The 23,558-nt window shown below is 46.5% G+C and overlaps 1 protein-coding gene across 1 annotated transcript in view; it reads right to left on the minus strand.

The window, feature by feature from the left end:
* LOXL2 (lysyl oxidase like 2) overlaps nt 1-23,281 on the minus strand; it is a 98,242-nt gene extending 74,961 nt beyond the window's left edge. The window contains exon 1 of the mRNA XM_007961936.3: nt 23,091-23,281. The gene's annotated coding sequence lies outside the window, so the exon portion shown is untranslated. The remainder of the gene's footprint in view (nt 1-23,090) is intronic.
* Between the last annotated feature and the right edge of the window lie 277 nt (nt 23,282-23,558).

Consider the following 23,558-nt stretch of genomic DNA (forward strand, 5'->3'; position numbering starts at 1 on the left):
TTTTAACAAGCATTCTTTTTATTACTAAAGAGGTAGAGCTTTTTCTCTCCCTTGCCCCGTGCTTATTGGCCACCTGTATTTCTTTTTTGGAGATTACAGCTTCCTGCCTTATACCGCTTTTTCTATTGAGCTTTTCCCTTGTTGTTTTGTAAGATTCATTTTTCACACTGGTATCCTTCCAACCTCAGGGAGGAAACATTGCCAGGCCTTCTGGGTGACCACGCTGCCTCCTGCAGATCAGGATGAGAATAGCGAGGTCATGCCAGGTTTCATGGGCGCCAACGTCGTCCCCTCTCTGCTTACATTGCTCACACAGAAGTGGGTGTTACAGATGAATGGGCACCTGACTGGGCCCCCGAGCCTAACACAGTGCCTGGTGCATGTTAGCTACTTAATTAAGATGGGTTGGATAATAACAGGGGATACATGGCTCGGAGTAGACCCCTCATTCCTGGGAAAGACAGGGGAGGGGACCAGGCAAACCACAGCTTTGCTGATGGTGCTGGAGAGAGCCACAATGTCATTTATAAACAACTGAGAGCTCACAAAGCAGCTGGAATGAGCACAGGCAGAAGTTCTGAGATTATAGAGATTATAGTTAGGTTGGCATAATGAGTGGGCTCCATTACACCCAGACAACCAGGCCCCCTTTTTCAGTTTTTATCTCTGTGAAGTAGACACATTCTGACCTGTGATAAAATGCAATCAGCACCCGGGCGCGGCGGCTCACGCCTGTAATTCCAGCACTTTGGGAGGCTGAAGCGGGCAGATCACGAGGTCAGGAGTTTGAGACCAGCGTGACCAACATGGTGAAACCCCATCTCTACTAAAAATACAAAAATTAACTGGGCATCATGGCACGCGCCTGTAATCCCAGCTACTTGGGAGGCTGAGGCAGAAGAATCGCTTGAACTTGGGAGGCGCAGCTTACAGTCAGTCGAGATCATGCCACTGTACTCCAGCCTGGGAGACAGAGCAAGTCTCTGTCTCAAAAAAAAAAAAAAAAAAAATTGCAATCAGCGAATCAACACAGTGGCAAATCAGAGGAAAAACTTTCTGACTTTATCCTCACTTTTTCCTAGGAGGTGGGAGCCCTGTCCTGAGACTTTCAGAACCACTGAAAGTCCTGAAAGTCCTAGGTGAAGAAGACTATTATTATGGGCTGAATGGTGTGTCTTTCTGTCCTGCTCTGGTCAGTCGGTCTAGGACCTGAATCCCTCCCTGTCGAAACCCTGCTCCAACATCACTGGTCCTGATTCTGCTGCTAGAATTCCATAATGCTTCCTGGCTGGATCTCTCAAGACTGCCTGAAGATGCTCTTGTCTGGGGTGGACCATTCTCTCTACCTGCTGTGCCTGTTGGAGGCGACTACATCCAATGATTATGGCTGAACCTGCCCCAAATGCCTGCTCCCACCCTCAAGTCCATGTGTGTTTACTCTGGACCCTGACTTCTCCAGGGATGCTCTGCCCACACCCAGCTGATCTGACCTGGTGGTCATCTGGTACCTGACATGCCTCTCTGTAGTGGTTTTAAACAAGTCGACCCTATGACCCTAGGTCAAAGTGCATGTAGAGTGGGACCTCTGGCCTTCCTGTCTTCGATTGTGTGGGCCCTCCTGCCTCTCTGCAACCCTCCTCCTGGAATTTACTGGCACCACTGCTTCTGTAGAGAGGGGATGTTAGATGTCTTGGAATCAGAAAACGGTGTCTGAATCCTGCCTTCCCCACTTCCTAGCTATATTAAGAGCCTCAATTTCTTCTTCCAAATATAGAAATTACCTTCCTTGTGTGTGTGTGTGTGTGTGTGTGTGTGTGTGATGGTTAAATGAAATAATGTGAAGATCCCTAGCACACAGCATCGAATCAGTCATGTTAATTTTCTTCTTTCCTTCCTTTGAATCTAGAACCTCTGATTGTGGGGCTCTGTGCTTCATACTTAGTAAATATTGACCGAGTGAATAAGTATAAATTTCTATTCCAATATTCACAACCTATCAATAATACCTTTCCCTCTGACCTAATTACATTGGAATGCAAGCTGACAAATTCATTCCTTGTCATTTTTCATATTAAGACATTTAAGTCTTAAGGAATAATTAGTTATTTCTATGAGGGCACTTTTACGTTTTTTTTTTTTTTTTTTTTTTTTTTTGAGACGGAGTCTCGCTCTGTCACCCAGGCTGGAGTGCAGTGGCGCAATCTCGGCTCACTGCAAGCTCCGCCTCCCGGGTTCACGCCATTCTCCTGCCTCAGCCTCCCGTACTTTTACGTTTTTAACAAGAAACTCCTAGATGTGAATTTCTAGATATGAATTTTACCTATTGTGCAAGGCTGGAAGAAGTAAGAATATTAGGATTTTTCATGAGTAGTTGGACCTGACCTGTGCCCTTCAAAACAGCTTGCCTATATGCGTGTTTGCCTCTGAAATTCACTTGTGTAGTAAAGGCAGTAGGCAAATGTTGAGGTAATTTATGGCATACAAAGATCTGGGATCAGAAAATCTCACCCTAGCAGATAATCAAGGCTTATGTCTAGACAGGAATTATGGGTTATAAGGTTGGACCAAGGAGGGGCGAGCAAGACACGATCCCAGCCCAGCACAGCTGACTTCCAAGGCAATACACCAGCTCAGCTGCACACACCTGCTTGCCCTGAAGGTAATGAGCCTCCAAACACGTGCTGGACATGGGTGCTCCAAAGGCGCTGTCAAGACCTGAGGCAGTGAGTGCTGCTGACACAGAGGGGAGAACAGGCTACCTGCAGTTACTTCTGCAGAACCAACAGGGAACGGCAATTCCTCAAGTCTCACCTCCTCCAAGAAGTCCACTCAGCTTACTTCCAACAATACCTGCAGCTGGCTCAGGAGGCTTGAGGGGTTGGACAGATTTCATTCCCTATCTGAGTCCATTTCCAAACAGATGTCTCAGGAAGGCAGAAGGAAGGAGTAACTTAAAAGGCTTCAGTGGCCGGGCGCAGTGGTTCACGCCTGTAATCTCAGCACTCTGGAAGGCCGAGGCGGGCGCATCACCTGAAGTCGGGAGTTTGAGACCAGCCTGGCCAACGTGGTGAAACCCCGTCGCTACTAAAAATACAAAAATTAGCCAGGCATGGTGGCAGGTGCCTGTAATCCCAGCTACTCGGAAGGCTGAGGCAGGAGAATCACTTGAACCCAGGAGGCGGAGGTTGCAGTGAGCCAAGATCACACCGTTGTACTCCAGCCTGGGCAACAAGAGCAAAACTGTCTAAAGGAAAAAAAGAAAAAAGTCTCCAGCTTTCCCACCTTTCAGCACGGACAGTGAATTAGAAGGTGCGAAGAGGCAATTTGCAGTAACCTTTGGGGGTCTGATAATTTTCTCGTGCACAGACTGGAGGAAACAATTCTACAGCAGTTTCCCTCCGCTATGGACATAAAGACTTTCCTACTCTCTGCCTGTTTTATGTATTTATTTACCACTCCCCTGGGCCCCCTGTCCTGTTTGAAGAGGATCACTTCTCCTTTTATACAGCAACCTGGACACCACATGGGCTGGTGTGGAAGGTGGGCTTCTGTGAAAGAGAATGTTGGATTTTTTTTTTTTTTTTTTTTTTTTTTTTTGAGATAGAGCTTTTCACTCCTGTTGCCCAGGCTGGAGTGCGGTGGTGTGATCTCGGCCCACTGCAACCTCTGCCTCCCAGGTTCAAGCAATTCTCCTGCCTCAGCCTCCCAAGTAGCTGGGATTACAGGCACACACCACCACACCCGGCTAATTTTTTTTCTTTCTTTCTTTCTTTTTTGTATTTTCAGTAGAGAAGGGGTTTCGCCATGTTGGCCAGGCTGGTCTTGGACTCTTGACCTTAAGTGATCTGTCCAGCTCAGCCTCCCAAAGTGCTGGGATTACAGGCATGAGCCACCGCACCCAGTCAAAATTGGATGTTTAAAAGTAAAACAGAACCTATATTTATTAATCATTCATCAGTATCAATCTGTTTTTGATCAGTAACAATCAGCATGTGAAAAGTGCTAAGACAGGTATTCACTGATTTCATCCTCTCATCTGGATAAGCACTGCCCAATAAAACCGTAATGCGAGCTACATATGAAATTTTAAATTCTCTAGTAGCCACATTCCAAAAGTAGAATGAAACAGATGAAATCAATGTTAAAGATATATTTTATTTGATGCAATATATCCCAAATATTATCATTTCGATATGGAATCAATACAAAAGTTATTAATGAGATGTTTTGCATTCTTTTTTCTTTTTGTACTAAGTCTTTGAAATCCAGCATGTACTTTGCATTTGTAGTGCATCTCAGTTCCAACCAGCGCACTGCAAGTGTTTGGTGGCCCCATATGGTGGTGGCTGCCATACTGCACAACACAGCTTTGGACAACCCCCTGAACAAGGTATTATCAGCATCCCTATTTTTCTAAGGAAAAACCGAGGGACAGAAAGGCTCCATAATTTTCCTATAGTCACACTGCTAAAAAGTGATCAAGCTGGAATTTGTAACCAGGCCAGCCAGATACCAGAGCAGCCGCCCTTATTCACTAATTGTTGAGGTCAGGAGTTTGAGACCAGCCTGGCCAACATGGTGAAATCCCGTCTCTACTAAAAAATACAAAAATTAGCCAGGCGTGGTGGCACACACCTGTAATCCCAGCTGCTCAGGAGGCTGAGGCAGGAGACTCGCTTGAACCCTGGAGGTGGAGGTTGCAGTGAGCTGAGCTCATGCCACTGCACTCCAACCTGGGCAACAGAGCAAGACTCCCTCTCCAAAAAAAAAAAAAGAAAAAAGAAAGAAAACAAAATATAAGTGCTCTGTGTCTCTTACGATGTCTTAGAATAAACAAATATGTAAGTTCTCCATCTACCCTTCCAGACATTTGAGGACATCTGTACTAATGGCAGACACATTTCTCTTCTCCATACCTATTAGTCCTTGCTCAGAGATCTTAATTTCACAAAAGAAATAAAAAAGCCTGGTGGAGATATCACAGTGGGGAGAGTTTTTAGAAAACAGGCAGGTCTATTCTCAGCATTCACCTTGGAAGACCTCCAAGGGTGTCTCAACATCGACTGTCTAAGAAGCATCTGCTCCAGTGAAGCCACCTCCGTCCACATCGTGGAAATTCCAGGACCCTCCTCTACCCTGAACACAAGCGGAGAGCATCTGCCAACTGGGTCAGCAGAACATGGGAGACTCAGGCCAAGGATTTCCGTAGCTCCCTCCACACGCTCCAAAGAGACGCGGCTTTCACAGGCACACAAGCGTCCACAAGGGGAAGGCCTCCCAAGGTGCTGGGATCGCAGGCACAAGCCAAGGTGGGAGGCCCACCTTGGAGAGTATCCTGTTCAAACCTCGTTTGAGTGAGGTCTGGGAGCCGCTGTGGCAGATGGCCTTAATTATTCACACAGTTGAGCCCAGGAGTGGGTCATAATTAGAGGGACAAGGCAAAGTGCCGAAGGACTGAAGTCTCCGACTGACACAAATGAAAGCCAGAGACCACCAGGAAAAGTTGGTTGTGCCTGGCTCTTCAGAAACGGAAAATTATCCCCCTAATATGGTCTCACTGGGTTCTTGACTGCACGGCTGAGAACACTCTTACATTCAATGCAATCCATTCAAGGCTACAACATTTGCACAGCTGATTCTAGTATAAGCTTTGCCAACAAGAGGCACTGTGTCCTTGGCGGGTATCAGAGAGAGAGATCAGGAAATAATTCCTTCACATCACAGGGACTCGGGGACTGAGATCAGCTTGCCTTCCCCGGGGTCTCGGGCACCTCCCAATGCAGGGGCTCACTCAGACAGCACACAGCACACCCTTCCAGGAGGAACAGGCGGGATGCTCTGCCCCCTCTTTACTGAACATAAGCGGCATTGACTCGTGGCTTATACATGCAGAAATTGGTTCAAATCTTATTTCTTCGCTTATTAGCTCTTTGACCTAGGCCCACTTAGATTTTTCTAAGTCTCAGGATTTCATCTACCAAATGGAAACAACATGTAGTTAAAAACAACTTTTCTGGCTGGGTGCAGTGGCTCACGCCTGTAATCCCAGCACTCTGGGAGGCTGAGGCAGGTGGATCACTGGAGGTCAGGAGTTCGAGATCAGCCTGGCCAACACGGTGAAACCCTGTCTTTACCAAAAATATAAAAATTAGCCAGTCGTAGTGGTGGGCACCTGTAATCCCAGCTACATGGGAGGCTGAGGCAGGAGAATCACTTGAACCTGGAAGGCGGAGGTTGTAGTGAGCCAAGATCATGCCATCTCACCGCAGCCTAGGCAATAAGAATGAGACTCTAGGCTGGGCGCGGTGGCTCAAGCCTGTAATCCCAGCACTTTGGGAGGCCGAGACGGGCGGATCACGAGGTCAGGAGATCGAGACCATCCTGGCTAACACGGTGAAACCCCGTCTCTACTAAAAAACACAAAAAACTAGCCGGGCGAGGTGGTGGGCGCCTGTACCATCTACTCGGGAGGCTGAGGCAGGAGAATGGCGTAAACCTGGGAGGCGGAGCTTGCAGTGAGCTGAGATCCGGCCACTGCACTCCAGCCTGGGCGACAGAGCCAGACTCCGTCTCAAAAAAAAAAAAAAAAAAAAAAAAAAAAGGAATGAGACTCTATCTAAAAAAAAAAAAAAAAACTTTTATAAGGAAAAATATGAAACATCTTTTCAAGCCTGCTGTAAAAATCTTAAGTTCCTGTCCCATAGTAGGTTGTCAATAAAAACAGCAGCTAATATATCTTGGTTCAAACAGGTGCTGCCTGCTAGATTCGGGTCAGGTTATTCAAGCACCAGTTACAGTTTTGAGTGATACTAAGCTGCATAATGCAGTTGTTTATATTTAATTTTTATCTTCAGCTTCCCCAAGTGTTATTTGGGGAACTGTGAGCTGCCAAGGCTGAGCCTACGTAGTTCCTTCTGGATCCAGCTCCTTGCAACAACTTAAAAACTAGAAATGGGCTGGGTGCTCATGCCTGTAATCCTGGCACTTTGGGAGGCCAAGGCGGGATGATTGCTTCAGCTCAGGGGTTTAAGACCAGCTTGAGCAACATAGGGAGATCCTGTCTCTACAAAAAAAATTTTTTTAATTGGCTGGGCATGGTGGCAAATGCCTATAGTTCCAGCTACTTGGGAGGCTGAGGCAAGAGGATCACTTGAGCCCAGGAGGTCGAGGCTGCAGTGAGCAGTGATTGTGCCACCGCACTCCAGTTCACCCTGGGCGACAGAGCTGAGACTTGTCTCCAAGAAAAACAAAAACAAAGAAACAAAAAATATACACACATACATACACACAAAACTAGAAATGTACATTTACTCCAAAGAATATACAGTATTAGCAAAAAGCTTAATTATCTAGATAAAAAGGTGTCTTCTCATATACTGTATACATTAGGTATGTGCAAAATTGTGCCACGTCTGAAAATAAGGCTTTTAAGCAGGAGGGTAGGGAAAAAAAGACTTTTAAGCAGGGCTTATATCAACCAGTGCTTGCGGATCTTGCTGAGAGCTGGGGAAGGGGGCTGGGTTGGAGGGAGAGAAAGAGGTTCTAAACCTTGATCTTACTCAAGGTTCTGAGTTGGTCATGAGCAGTACTGTTACAATTGTCCAACAAGCATCATTCATTGGAAGACATCATTAGCCCTTGAAGCACCTGTTACCCTAAGAACTTTCCAGTACACTCCAGAATCCCTGATTTTTCTCATCCCAGTAGTAGTATTGTCCTGATAATGGATGAGTGTTTGAAAATCCTTCATGAAGCCTCACTTAATTTTAACCCAGCAGAGCTAACAGAGGAAAAGAAGAAAATGTAAAACTGGCCTTTCCAGGGTCCTTTTCTTAGACTACCACCTTGATAGCTGAGTCAGTCTGCCTAGGAAGGAATGTGAAAGGCCTACTCCAAAAAACGCTCCAGTATCAAGATTTTCCTTGAAGCTACTCAAATTTTTTTCTTACTCCAAAAGCAATCCCTTTTGAATCATTTCATCATCCACCTAAAAAGGCATTCTGTGTTATAGAATTCACCTGTTTAATGGTACCTTCTGGAAAATCCAGTGACAACTGGCTTCCTAGTTCATTCTTAAACACAGGAGAAACCCAGAACATGGCCTCTGATCAATGACACTTGACCTTGTGTCACGCAGTCGAATAACGCCCCATGTGACCAACTGATTCCTAGTCAATAGCAACAATTGTTTTTATTACCAATAGCAGTAACAATTCCTAGTCACGCACAGATAAAGGAAAACACGTAAAAATTATACACTGTGTTTGGACATCATGCTTTTAGATTTTCAAGTGCCCTGACACAACCTGATCCTGATGTGATGCTCATTAACTGCCTCCTTCCCTAATATGAGTATGTGGGACATAGGACTCTCGCAAAGCAGGCTTCAATGGGACCCTACTTTGCTTGCCTGGCCTCCAGCAGGCCCCCAGTAAATAGGGAAGTGATTCATTCCTCCCAGCACTGGCTCCACATCTTGTGCCCTGGAGCTCCCAGCAACAGTCCTGCCTGCCCCCGATTTGAAGCATCTCATAAACAACCTGGCAGTTCTCAGCCAGGAACAGCGCCCTACCCTGCCAAGGGCACTTGCTTGCAACCATGTGGCCCAGAGCTCGGCTGAATTCTTCCCTCCAGACAGAATGTTCCGCTTGACATTTCTGCCAGATGCCTGCATTCACATTTGGGATCAGGGGCTAGGGTGGGGTCTCTCTCCTCCATCAGACCCTCCCTGCCTGGGATTCCTGCTTGGACCAACAGGAGAGATGAATGGTCCTCATTCACGGCCCAGAGCGCACTGTGGAGTGGCGATCCCAGCTGTGGTCTGGGGCTGCTTCTGGCCCCACGGGGAACACATTCCTTTGTGGAAAGAGGCTGTCTTGGCTGAAAGGGGTTTGCTCAGAGAATGAGGGAAGTGGCTCGGGAGCCAGAGGACTCTTTAGAACCACCTTAGACAAGAATGGAGACTTTAACATCAGGCTTGGTTTGGGCTGTCTGGTCCCCTTGGCCCTCGGCCAAAGATTCTACTTCAGTCTCCTCCATTTCTGGCCACAAAGTGGGAATGTTCAGGGCACAGTGAGATGGCGAGAAGGTAAGCATACAAAACGGCCATTTTTTCCCCCAGCCTCCAAAAAGAGGTCTTTGTTGGCATAATTTGTTGTGACCGATGGGGGCTCCCTTCAGCCCACCTCTGGCTCTGCATGGAATCTCATTCTGACCAGGCTGTTTCCTGGGAAGGTTGAAGGTACAGTTTCAAAGACTTTAAAATGTGCCTACCAGAGACTCTCAGATTGGATTAGAGTGCAAAAGCCAAATACATAGTGTCTATAAGACACATTTCTTCTCTGCAGCTCATAAAGAAGGAGCAGGGAAAATCCAAAATTGGTGATTTTGCTAAAGGCAATTCAGAAGTGACTGAGACAAGCATATCTTATTAGTCTGTTTTCACGCTACTGATAAAGACATACCTGAGACGGGGTAATTTATAAAGAAAAACAGGTTTAATGGACTCACAGTTCCATGAGGCTGGGGAGGCCTCGCAATCATGGTGGAAGGTGAAAGGCATGTCTTACATGGCGGCACACATGACAGAATATGAGAGCCAAGCAAAAGGGGTTTCTCCTTATAAAACCATCAGCTCTTGTAAGACTTATTCACTACCACAAGAACAGTATGAGGGAAGTTGCCCCCATGATTCAATTATCTCCCACCGGGTCCCTTCCACAACATGTGGGAATTATGGGAGCTACAATTTAAGATGAGATTTGGGTGTGGACACAGCCAAATCATATCAATGCCCACTGGGTTCATATTACCCAATCCCTACACCCTAAACAAACAAAAAACAACAACAACAAAACAAGAGATGTGGTTTGACTATAAGATAACACGTAAGAATTGGAAAAACATGGCCAGCATCTGAGAGTGGTCTCAGATTCAAATCTGGCTTCTGCAAATGGGAAAGAGTTTTAGGGTCTTCACGGGCTACATAAGAAGTTAAAGCGCTCAGCATAGTGACTGGCTCAGTCACCACAATTATAAAATCAGCAACAATCTGAACAAAATCCAGGAGGCATATCATCCATCATTCCCATCCACCACTCTTGGGTAACAGGCTTTAATCATCCTCCCCAACTACACACACACACTCTCTCTCAGACATACTGTTTCTCAGTCAATCATCTATGGCCAAATCAGTGTGAGTTTCTGTGCCACTTTCAAGGCAATGTTGAAGTCCACAAAAAGCAGGCAAGGGGGAGGTGATCAGAAGCCAAATCCAAAATGGCGTGCAAACTTGGTAAGCAACAAAATCACTGCAAGCAAGTCCAGGGATTACAGGGATGGGGCCCGTGGCATGAAAATTCCTGGAGGGGGAGTGCCGAGATTTGGCCTAGGCATAGATGCTGAGGTCAGGAGGGGTTTGGGTGGTTGGAAATAAGATGAGTGTAGTACTGGGTGAAAGATGGCAGGAGTCCTGGGCTGGAGGGAGTACAGAACCATTTTTCTGAGATGACTCATCGAAAGGGGCCAGGGAGGCACCTTCTGAGCTGAGTCCCCAGGTGACATCCTACCTATGCCCTTCCTGCTTAGCTTGTCGCGTGCCTCACGTGAGGCTTATCACAGCAGACCTCGCCCTTGGCTCCATATACCTTTTGCATCTCCAGAAGCTGCCAGGCCAAGTTCTCATCCAAGCAATGCAACCTGGGCCAACAGTCAATTCTTCAGGCCTGTGCTTGTCCTATGAGAGCCAAACCCAGAGAACCCAGTGATGGCAGGGGCCGCTGGTACAGAGACCATGGCCACATTTTCAGCTTGTCTGGAAATTTCTGGCTCCACAAGGCGGTCAGGTAGGAGTGCTGGTCTGAAGTTCATTAAGAGCCCGTGATCTGGAACTTTGTGGCCCATCACAGCCCTGGATCCTGTCCAGAAGCCTAAGGAGCAATAGCAGCAGGCACCAAGTGTCACATCACTGAAGCTGGCCGGGCTTGGCTGCTACAATGCCAGCTGGTGCTGGGTCACCAGGGACCATTCATCAAGGTAATGTCATCCACAGGGTAGTGGCATATAGAGAGAGACCTGCAGGTCCTCGCATTTACTGAGGGGACAGAACTTGTCAGCTACCTGTGAAGCTGATCAGTTTCACTGGTGCTGATCACATGCCTCTTCTGGGCCTCTTTTTTAAGAATGATTCTAATATTCTTACTGCATCTCCAGACTGCATTGGCTCCCACTACCAGTGACAGGATGTCTCCATCCTCTTTAGCATGACACAAACTAGCTTCAACCTGCTACCCTGAACTCCAGCCATGCTGACCTGTGCGCAAGGCGTTCCAACTGCTTTTACACCTCCCTGCCTTTGGACTTGCCATTTCCTGTTCTAGAATATCACATATCCACTTCATGAACACCTACTCTTTAAGAATCTACTCAAGTGTGTGTATAAAACATCCTAAGGAATCTGCCAAAAACTATTAAAACTGGTAAATGAGTTCAGCAAAGTTACGGGATAACAATATCAATATACAAAAATTAACTATATTTCTACATACAATGAAAAATTCAAAATGAAATAAAGCAATTCCATTTACAATAGCATCAAAAATAATAAAATACTTGGGAGTAAGTTTAACAAAAGAAGTGTAAACTTTATACTCTGAAAACTACAAAACATTGTTAAAAGAAATTAAAGACCTAAATAAATGGAAAACATCCCATGTTCATGGATTAGAAGACTTAAATGGTTAAGATGAGAATACTCCTCAAATTGATCTACAAATTCAACACAATTTCTATCAGAATCCCAGCTGACTTCTTTGTAGAAACTGGCAAGCTGATTGATTCTAAAATTCCCATGGAAGTGCAAGAGACCCAGAATAGCCAAAACAATTCTGAAAAGGAGAACAAAGTAAGAGGACTCATACTTCCTGTTTTCAAAACTTACTACAAAAGTCAAGGCAGTATGGTACTGGGATAAGGAGAGACATATAGATCAATGGAATAAAACTGAGAGTCCAGAAATAAACTCCTATATCTACGGTCTATTGGTTTGTACAAGGTCCCAAGATCATTCAATGGGGAAAGAATAGTCTTCAAAAAACAGTGCTGGAACAACTGCATAGCCACATGCAAAAGAATGAAGTTGGAGCCCGACCTCATAGCATTTACAAAAATAACTGAAAATGGATCAAAGACCTAAATGTAAAAGCTAAAACTGTAAAACTCGTAGAATAAAACATAGAGTAAGTCTTCATGGATTTGGCAGTGATTTCCTTTTTTTTTTTTTTTTGAGACGTAGTCTCGCTCTGTCACCCAGGCTGGAGTGCAGTGGCGTGATCTTGGCTCACTGTAAGCTCCGCCTTCCGGGTTCACGCCATTCTCCTGCGTCAGCCTCCTGAGTAGCTGGGACTACAGGCGCCCGCCACCACGCCCAGCTAGTTTTTTTTGTATTTTAGCAAAGACGGGGTTTCACCGTGTTAGCCAGGATGGTCTCGATCTCCTGACCTCGTGATCCACCCACCTCAGCCTCCCAAAGTGCTAGGATTACAGGCGTGAGCTACCACGCCTGGCCTGGCAGTGATTTCTTAAGACATTACACCAAAAGCACACGAAACAAAAGGAAAATACATGTAAATTAAACTTTATCAAAATAAAAAGAGCTTCTGCACATCAAACAGAAAATGTTTTGAAGATGCTTTAGGAACCGGGGCAGCAGTGGTGATGGTGATAAAAAAGGGTGATGACCAAATAGTTATCGCACTTATTCTACTGTTTTGTCATTGTCTATTTGCATGTCTGTTTCTCTTTTAAGCCGGTGATCCCTCTAGAGGGTAAGCATCTGTAGCTTATATGCTTCTGGATCCCCTGTGCTCAACACAGAACAGACGTCGAATAAATGTGATTTGAACTGGAAAGAAAAAAGACACTGTCAAGAAAGGGAAAAGATAACCCACAGAATGGGAGAAAATATTTATAAATCATATATCTGCAATGGTCTAGAATTCAGAATATGTAAAAATCATTTATAATTTAACAATAAAAAGACAAGAAACCCAGGCCGGGCGCAGTGGCTTATGCCCATAATCCCAGCATTTTGGGAGGCCGAGGTGGGTGGATCATCTGAGGTCAGGAGTTTGAGACCAGCCTGGCCAACATGGCAAAACCTCGTCTCTACTAAAGATACAAAAATTAGCCAGATGTGGTAGTGCGTGCCTGTAGTCCCAGCTACTCAGGAGGCTGAGGCAGGAGAATCGCTTGAACCCAGGAGGTGGAGGTTGCAATGAGTCGAGTTCGTGCCACTGCACTCTAGCCTGGGTGACAGAGTGAGACTCTGTTTCAGGAAAAAAAAAGACAACCAACCCAATTAAAAATGGGCAAAAACTTAAATAGACACTTCCCCAAAGAAGATATACAAATGGCTTACAAGCACATAAAAAGGTGTACTACATCACTCGTCATTAAGCAAACACAAAGTACCATGAGACACCACTTCTTACCCATAAAGGTGGCTGGAATCTTTTTCTACGTGGAAAATAAAAAGTGTCGGCAAAGACGTGGAGAAATTAGAACCTTCATATGTTGCTAGTGGAAATGTAAAATGCTACAGCCACTGTGAAAAACAATTTGGTGATTCCTCAAAAAGCTAAACGTAGAATTACTATATGACCCAGCAGCCCCTCTCCTCAAAAAGCTAAACGTAGAATTACTATATGACCCAGCAGCCCCTCTCCTAAGTACATACCCCCCAAAATTGAAACACATTGAAACAGGTGTTCAAACAAACCTTTCACATGAATGTTCATAGGAGTACTATTCATAATGCTCAAAGGGTGGAAACAATCCAAATGTCTGTCACTATAAATGGATTAACAAAATAATAAAAATATTCCATTAACAAAAATGGAAAACAACAGAATATTATTCGGCCATAAAAAGTAATGAAATAACTGACACATGCTACAACATGGGTGAGGCTTAAAAACATTAGGGGAGCACTGTTGCTCACGCCTGTAATCCCAGCACTTTGGGAGGCCAGGGCAGGTGGATCACGAGGTCAAAAGATCGAGACCATCCTGACCAACATGGTGAAAACCCGTCTCTACTAAAAATACAAAAATTAGCTGGGCATTGTGGCGCACACCTGTTGTTCCAGCTACTCGGGAGGATGAGGCAGGAGAATCGCTTGAACCCAAGAGACGGAGGTTGCAGTGAGCTGAGATGGCGCCACTGCACTCCAGCCTGGTGACACAGCAAGACTCCGTCTCAAAACAAACAAACAAACAAACTCCACATATTTACACAAATTATCCAAAATTGGCAATATAGAGACAGAAACTAGATTAGTGGCTGTTTAAGGCTGGGAGGATAGGCGGTGGTGGCTAATGGATACGGACTTCTCTTTATGTTGATGAAAACATTTTAAAGTTGACTGGGGTGATATTTGCACATACCTATGAATATACTGAAATACATTGACTTGTACATTTTAATGGGTGAATTGGCTGATACGCAAATTATATTTCAATAAAGCCTTTTTAAAAAGAATCCACTTCGATGACACTTGAAAGTGTCATGCAGGCAGCATGGGGTTGGTTGCCAGGCATCAGAATATTACTCTTAAGACTTTATTATTATTATTTTATTATTTTTGGACGCAGAGTCTCATTCTGTCACCCAGGCTGCAGCACAGTAGCACGATCCTGGCTCACTGCAACCTCCACCTCAGCCTCCTGAGTAGCTGGGATTACAGACATGCACCACCACGACTGGCTAATTTTTGTACTTTTAGTAGAGATGGGGTTTCACCCTGTTGCCCAGGCTGGTCTCGAACCGCCGAGCTCAGGCAATCCCCCCACCTTGGCCTCCAAGTGTGCTAGGATTACAGGTGTGAGCCACCGTGCCCAGCCTTACTTCTAAATACACACATAAACTATCAGAGTCACTAATAAATCATTCTACTTAAGAAGAGAGAGAGGGCCAGGCACACTGGCTCACGCCTGTAATCCCAGCACTTTGGGAGGCTGCGGCAGGTGGATTGCCTGAGTTCGGGAGTTTGGGGGCAGCCTGACCAACGTGGAGAAACCCCATCTCTACTGAAAATATAAAACTAGCTGGGTGTAGTGGCGCATGCCTGTAATCCCAGCTACTCGAGAGGCTGAGGCAAGAGAATCGCTTGAACCCGGGAGGCAGAGGCTGCGGTGAGCCAAGATCGGGCCACTGCACTCCAGCCTGGCAACAAGAATGAAACTCCATCTCAAAAAAAAAAGACGAGAGAGAGAGATCAGACGGGAAGGGAAGGAGGAAGGAAGGAAGGAAATGAGGAGGGCGGACAGGATACAGCCAAAGAATGGCCTAGACTCGTGCTTCAGCAGAAGCTGCCAGAAAGGCAGGAGTTCTCCAGGTGGATTTGAACCCTACAATGGCCCAGGGGCAGCCTGGAAAGATCCCTAGTGGTGATCCCCTAACACAGCTACAACTGCAAATCTCAACAGGCTGTACCCTCCATCCTTAGACCGTTTAAGGAAAGGAGCTACTTAAATCTCTTAACTGATCTGTGATTATAAACTGACTCTTTCAAATCACAGATTATAAACTGTGTTCTTTCAAATATCTCTTTCAAACCCCCTCATGGTAGAGAAAATCAACATCCAGTCCCAAGATCTTGAGGTGTAATTGAAGCAGCCATATTTGGGCATGAAACGTGTTTGAAATCTCCTGCTTTGCCTTTAAATTCATGCACTCTTGCTAATGTTCTATTCTTGATGTAGCAGCAAGGGCACGTTCCCTTTGTAAAAGTCCATCCACAACAGGCATTTGTACACCAATGTTCACAGCAGCATTATTCCCAGTCACCAAAAGGTGGAAATAACCCACATGTCCACCAGGGGAGGAGGAGAGAAACAAATGTGGTCTATCCATACAGTGGGATATTATTCAGGCTCAAAAAGCAAGGACATTCTGACATAGGTTACAACATGAAAAAACCCGGAAGCCATGCTAAGTAAAACGAGCCAGACACGGAAAGACAAATATCCCATATTCCACTTACATTAAGTACCTAGAGTTCAGTCATACTCACGGAGACAGAAAGTAGAATGGGGGCTGCCAGGGACGGGTGGGAGGGGGGCGAAGGGAGTTAGTGTTCAATGGGCACAGAGTTTCTGTTTTGGAAGATGCAAAAGTACCAGAGATGGCTGATGGTGATGGTAGCACAGCAGTGTCAACATACTTAACGCCACTGCACTGTACACTTGAAAATAGTTAAGATGGTAAGTTTTATGTTATTTATAGTTTACCACAATAAACACAAAAGCAACCCAAAAAGCCTATATGGGTATATGCTTAGGATCAGTGTGGTTTTACTGATAGGCTATTCTTGCGGTGGGTGAAAGCATCTTTAGAAATATGCTTTTCCGGCCGGGTGCGGTGGCTCACGCCTGTCATCCCAGCACTTTGGGAGGCCGAGACGGGCGGATCACGAGGTCAGGAGATCGAGACCATCCTGGCTAACACGGTGAAACCCCATCTCTACTAAAAATACAAAAAATTAGCCGGGCATGGTGGTGGGCGCCTGTGGTCCCAGCTACTCAAGAGGCTGAGGCAGGAGAATGGTGTGAACCCGGGAGGTGGAGCCTGCAGTGAGCCACGATTGTGCCACTGCACTCCAGCCTGGGAGACAGAGCAAGACTCTGCCTCAAAAAAAAAAAAAAAAAAATGCTTTTCTCTGGGTATCATGGTAGACGCCTGCAATCCCAGCTACTCGGGAGGCTGAGGCAGAAGAATCTCTTGAACCTGGAAGGTGGAGGTTGCAGTGAGCCGAGATCGCACCACTGAACTCCAGCGTAGGTGACAGAGTGAGACTCTGTGTCAAAAAAAAAAAAAAAAAGAGAAAAGAAATGTGCTTTTCTCAATTTTATATTTGTAATTGTTTTAGAAAGATACTTAGAAAAGTATCTTTCTCACTACATCTTTGAGTCATGTAGGCACCCTGAAGAGCTGTACTGTGTTTACCTTGGTACCCCAAAGGTATATCAGGACAAGACTGGGGGCACAAGAAGTTCATGGATCCAAGTTCCGGAAAGATATTATAAAGAAACTGCAAATGAAGTTGTTCACAAGTCATTACCATAAGTTATCTTGTCATAAGTGTATGTTTTATAGGCAAGCGGCATCATTTTTGTAGAAGATATCCTCGGCACTTTGCTGGCAACACATCAAGGAGGATATGTCTGTTGCCACAGGACATCCAGAGGGCCAGCTGTGTCTGCCTGTCTGACATGGATTGTAGGAATGAAAAAACTAAAAAGAAAACATCGCTCTTTGCTTGGAAGACTATAATTAAATATAATACTTAAGGTATCCCAAGTGAATGGATCAAAAGCCCTGGACAAGAAGAACCTACTAACTGTGTTCCTAACCACACCCTCAGCATCTGCTTAGTTCTTGTTCTCATCTGCCACACATGCTACTTGTCTGGTAATATTGTTACTGCCACAGGAAGTGCAAAAGATTTGTTAAAACTCTGGACAGAAATCTGAACTAAACAGTCCCCATCATCCTTTATTATCATCAATCAAGTGGCTATTCTTTCTTAGTTTGTTTTTGAGACAGGGTCCCACTCTGTTGCCCAGACTGGAGTACACTACAGCCTTGACCTCCTCATCATCCTTTATCATCATCAATCAAGTGGCTATTCTTTCTTAGTTTGTTTTTGAGACAGGGTCCCACTCTGTTGCCCAGACTGGAGTACACTACAACCTTGACCTCCTGGGCTAAAGCAATCTTCCTGCCTCAGCCTCCCAAGTAGCTGGGACTATACCATGCCTGGCTAATTTTTTTTTCTTTTTTTGTAGAGACAGGGTCTCACTATGTTGCCAGCTATTCTGAAAAGGTGCCTAGAGACGTCCCTGACGCTGGTCACGGAAGAAGGGCTGCCAACACGCTTGGCTAAGATGTGTTCCCTGCTGAGCAAGTGTTGTGTTGAACAGCAGTGGGTGCATGTGTGGAATTACTCAGGTGAGAGATTTCTGATGTCTTGCTTCAACTTACACAGGACTGAAGACTTAAGAGACTCAGCTGTGTGTTGCTCTGGCTGCATCTCTGTGAATGTCTGGTTGGCCCTTCCTTTTCTAGCCTGCAACTGCTATTCCCTGCTATTCTGTGAGCCTAGAGCAGGCCACTTCATCTGAGGCCTCATGGACCACCCAGCGTGTGAATGCCATGCAGACCGACCACAAAAGCCTTTCTCCAGGGGGAAATGGATGGTGACAGTAACAAGCTGCTCATTTAAAGCCAGGCAGCCCCTGGGAATGGGAAATCATATCTCCTGCTGTGGTTTGAATACGTGTCCCTCCAAAAAAATTCATGTTGAAATTTAATCCCCAATGTGGCAGTTTTGAGAGGTGGGGCCTTTAAGAGGTGGTTGAGTCATGAGTGCTCTGCCCTCATAAACTGATGAATCCATTCATCAATTAATAGATGAATGGGTTATCAACAGAAGGGAATTGGTGGCTTTACAAGAGGAAGAGAGACTTGAGCTAGCATGTTACCATGCTCAGCCCCCTCACGATGTGATGTCCTGCATCACCTTGGGATTATGCCAAGTCCCCACCAGCAAGAAGGCCCTCACCAGATACAGCTCCTGGACTTTGGACTTCTCAGTCTCCACAACTGTAAGAACTAAATTCCTTTTGTTTAATAAACTACCAAGTTTCAGGTATTCTGTTATAAGCAACAGAAAATGGACTAAAACATCTCCTAAGGCTCCCCAAACTTTAAAATGAAGGAAGCAGTCGTGCTTGTGCAACTGCAGCTGCTGGTGTGGAATCACCTAGAAATTCCTCCTCCATGGAGACAGCCTATTAGCTAAGGAAAAAGAATCTATGGCCGTCAGAAGGCAGGGTGGTTTAAAGTTAATGTCTTGCCACTTTGCAGTTCCTCCAGTTGAATGGAATTGGGTTGACCAGTTTCTCTGCCTCTAACTGGCTATTTTATGGAAGGTCGGTTCATTCCCTATTTCAAAGCAACAAGCATAACAGCAGAACATCTAGGAATCCTGTGAAAAGGGAATCCTTTTTCCCACATGACCTGCCAAGAAAGGAGAATTCCAACTTAGGAGTCTCATTAACAAGGGGGAGAAATTTCTCCATCACTCCATTTCAAAAGCAAATAAACATAAGTAATGAAAATGCTAAAAGCAGAAGGCTCTGGTGTTGTATTAGTCTGTTCTCATGCTGCTAATAAAGACATACCTGAGACTGGGTACTTTGTAAAGGAAGGAGGTTTAATGGACTCACAATGCCACATGGCTGGGGAGGCCTCACAATCATGGCAGAGGACAAAGGAAGAGCAAAGGCACGTCTTACATGGTGGCAGGCAAGAGAGCATGTGCAGGGGGACTCCTATTTATAAAACCATCATATCTCATGAGATTTACTCACTACCACAGGAACAACTGGGGTAAGATCTATCCCTATGATTCAATTACCTTTCATCGGGTCTTTCCTACAACACATGGGAATTATGGCAGCTACAATTAAGATGAGATTTGGGTGGGGACACAGCCAAGCCATATCAGGTGTTACATACCTTCATTGGTCAAATGCAGAATAAAGTTGTGCATAAACTAACGATTTCAATGGGAAGCCTACATACCCCCAATTCTCTGTCACAGGATTTGAGGGCTTCAGCATGAAGGTACCAGCTGTCAGAGTACTCAGGTGACGCTCAAAGAAGGGAGATTGTCCTCTACCAGATTTCTTTCTGGGGCCTTTGTTTCTTCCAGGAATCCCAGCAACAGTCAATTCACTCATCCTATTTTTATACCTTGGAGTCAAATAATGAGGAAGTATACTGCTCTCCAGTTCAGAAAGGGCAGCTCTGAGCTCTTACAGTTTTGCAATGAGCTAGGAAACAAACCCTGGCTTCCTGACTTTGCAGTTCATTTATCTCAAGCACCAAATGTCCAATTACTAAATATTTACACAGGGATTTCTGACAGCAGGTGTATAGGAAGTGATAAGTCCAGGATGAAGCCTGAGCCAAGAAGAACTCTTCAGAGAGCAGCTGAGAGTCCATCAGTAACATGGAGAACCAGAACTACCAAAGCCCAGCCATGAGGAGGCTGGGGAGGCTGGGTTAGACCCTGGCTCCCTGGGTCACCAGCTGTGCCCTCTGGACAGCTTATCTGTTTACCCATTTCCTCAGCTGAGAAATGAATTTGAAAATACCCACCTAACTCTTTAGTGAGAATCAAATGACATCGTGGACAGAAAAGTGGTTTGAAAGGAATAACATACAATAGGAATGTAACAAGTTACACAAATCAACAGAACTCAGATCAACTGTAAAAAAACACATTTTGGGGAAAATTGGGAAATGTTTAAATATAGACTGCTATCTGGCATTAGATGATACCAAATAGTTTTTTATTTTAGTTTTCTTAGGTCTAAAGATAACATCATAGTTATTTAATATCTTTAGAAATCACACTGAAATACGTAGCAATGAAATGACATGATGTATGGGATTTGCTTTAAACTACAATGACAGAGAAAGGGACAGATGATGTACATGTGGCAAAATCGCTGTTGAAACTCAGTGAGAAGCTTATGAGGCATCATTACACCCTTCTCTCTACCTTTCTGCATACTTGAAATTTTTTTCGAATAAAAAGTAAACAATGTAGTGTTTTCTGGGACTCAACACCTTCGCTGATGGTCACGTCCAGAGCACAGAAAATCTGTTTCCTTCACAAAGCCCTTCCACACTGGCCATCTAGAGGTCAAAGGACAAGGACTTGGGAAGAGGCCAGGAGAGGCCAGGCAAGGAGCCCAGTTGGAAAGAAAATAAATAGAAGCATCTTTGCAGAATCTCCTATCTGTGATGCTTAAAATGTCAGCCAATGTGTGATGTCAAGTACATGTTTCGTTTTCAGACCTGAGTTTCACACTCAATTTTGTCACTCAGTGCCTAAGTGACCTTAGACTAAGTCACTTTCTAACACAAACTTACAGGGAAGCAAATGCACGTGCATGCACAAACACACATATACATACACACACATGCACACATATGCACTCATATACACACAAGTGCACACACGCATGCAAACTCATACATATGCAAACATGCAAACACCAATACACATACACACACATACAGGTGTGCACACACATGCATACAGGAATGCATATGCACACAAACATGCAAACATGCACACAGGAATACACACGCGCACACACACACATGCAAACATGCACGCAAACATGCACACAAATACACATACAAGTGTGCACACAGGAACACATAGCACACACATGCACATACACACACCTGCACACATACACCTATGTGTGCACATAAACACACACCAATGCACATATATACACAAACACACGTGTGGGCACACGCGCGCACACATACATGTGCGCACACATACACGTGCACACATGCATACACAAACGTGCCCGCGCACACACACACACAGATTAGTGACTCAGTTTTCTTGGAGAGAGCACTGGTAGCCACCAGGGACCCATGAGGCGCATGCATTTTGTCATGGGTCTGATGGCCATTCCAGGGCAGATGTTAGGGACCAGGAAGAGGAATGGGACAAAGGTGAGGAGAGAGATTAAAAATTTAGTCAAGTTAGGATGCAGTGAGTCAGTCACTTACCTGGGAGCTGCCCAGGGAAATGAACTCTTCCTCTTCCATCCTAAACCCCACCCCTGACCATTAAGTACACGATACACCATCAATAACTAATTCATCCCACCAAAGATGGCAAATGGTGTTTTGGGGTTCCAGGACAGACAGGCTAGCGGTGGTGTAGGGGAGGGACCTGGAGTAAGAGGTACGGTTTCAGTCCCCACACTGACTAACCCAGTGGCCCTGAGTCTCATCGTTTTTCTTCCTCTGGGAGTTAAAAAAAAAAAAAAAAGTACTGGTTTTGAGATCTCCGCAGTTTCAAGATCTTAGGGACGAAACTAATTTGGAGCATGTTTCTGTCATGCACATCTCTCCCCTCATCAGGGCTTGGAGTTTCCTAACCATATTGAGTAGTTCAGCCCCCTCCCTCGCCGAGTTCTGCGGTGTTCTCTTCCTCTCACCCTAGCTCCGCCCCGCACTCCTGCAGTTTTTTGATGGGTCTTAGCCCGGGAACGGAGAGGAGGGAACCTCGCTTGTTTCTCCCAATCATCTCTATTCCAGCGCTGATTCCTGGGACACTTCAGGCAGGCAGCTATACCTGGAAGGCTTCCAGATCTGGATTGGTGAGAAGCGACGCGGTGGGCAAAGCTCCTGCGTAAAAGTTGTAGGCACTGGGGACCGCGGGACCAACGGCGCAAGATTGGGATCAGCTGTAGCCGTGGGTTCGCTCGTGCCTGTTCTTTCCAACTCCAGGGCTTCTGGGTATGAGGCGGGAAAGGGTCCCTGGTCCCCGGAGAGCCAGGGAGAATTGGGAGTGCATACCTGGCGTGCCGAGCGCGCCTCTGCTCCCGCAGGACTCAGGGCGCTCCCGCGCTCCCAACAGCCTTTCGGGCAGGCTGGGGGTTGAACCGGTTTCAGGCAGTGGGCGCTACAGCTCCCGGGCGCAGCCCCCGTGTTCCCGCCCCTACTCCGTCCCAGCCCAGCACTCTCTACATCCCCAAAACCACAGCCCCGAGGGCACCCACTGTCCCACGCCCCGTCGCCCCGCGTGCCCAACTCCTCAAAGCCAGAACTCGGAAGACGCTGTCCCTGGAGCCACGCTGCACTCTCCAAGACGCCCAACACGCACCGAGACTCGACTGGCTGTGTCCCGCCTGACTGCGGGCTCTCGGGACGATCAAGGGATCCAGCGCCTCACTCCCCGGGCGCGCCAGCAGCCGCGCCGCACCCGGCCCAGACGAGGTAGAGCTGGGCGGGGCCGCCCGGGGCCGCAGGAGGACCCTTTAGCCTGCACGTCCTCTCACTACTCCCCGCAAGAAGTCTTCGGGAACCGCCAGGCACTTTCGAGAGGCAGCCCCGCGCAGGGCGAAGCCAGGAGACCCCACAGGGACGCTCCCGCTTTCTCGCGAACCGCTTCGGGGAGGGGGTGGCGCGGGAAGCGCTCTTACTTGGTTTCAGGGATCCGCAGTGGCCGGGCTGGGACCGCGCTCTCCACGGTGGTCTCCCTCTGCTTCAGCCGCCACGGAGCCCCTTTCCCCAGCAGAGGAGGCGGCTGAGGTCTCCGATGGCTGGAGAAAGCAAGCACCCACTGCAGATAGCCGCGCGCAGGAGTCGCGCGTTTACTCTTTTCCCCCTTACTTTTAACCAGAGGAGGATGGCAGACCCCTCCCCGGACCCACCCCCTTCCCCGAAGGCGGCTGCCGCTGAAGGCCCGGCCTCCAGCCTCTTTTGTTGTAATTCGAGAGCGGCTCCTCCCAGCGCCAGAGGGAGCTCCGCGGGGGAGGCCAAAGCCTGCGGGGCAGCCCTTCCCAGGCTCCTCGCGCCCGGGTTTCCGGAGCCTGAGAAGCCGGGAAGGGGGCCTTTCCTCGGGAGATTCCTCTAACCCTTCCCCCACGCAGCGCTCCCAGAATTTAACC

This window comes from Chlorocebus sabaeus, chromosome 8, assembly GCF_047675955.1.
Source record: "Chlorocebus sabaeus isolate Y175 chromosome 8, mChlSab1.0.hap1, whole genome shotgun sequence".
Lineage (NCBI taxonomy): Eukaryota > Metazoa > Chordata > Mammalia > Primates > Cercopithecidae > Chlorocebus > Chlorocebus sabaeus.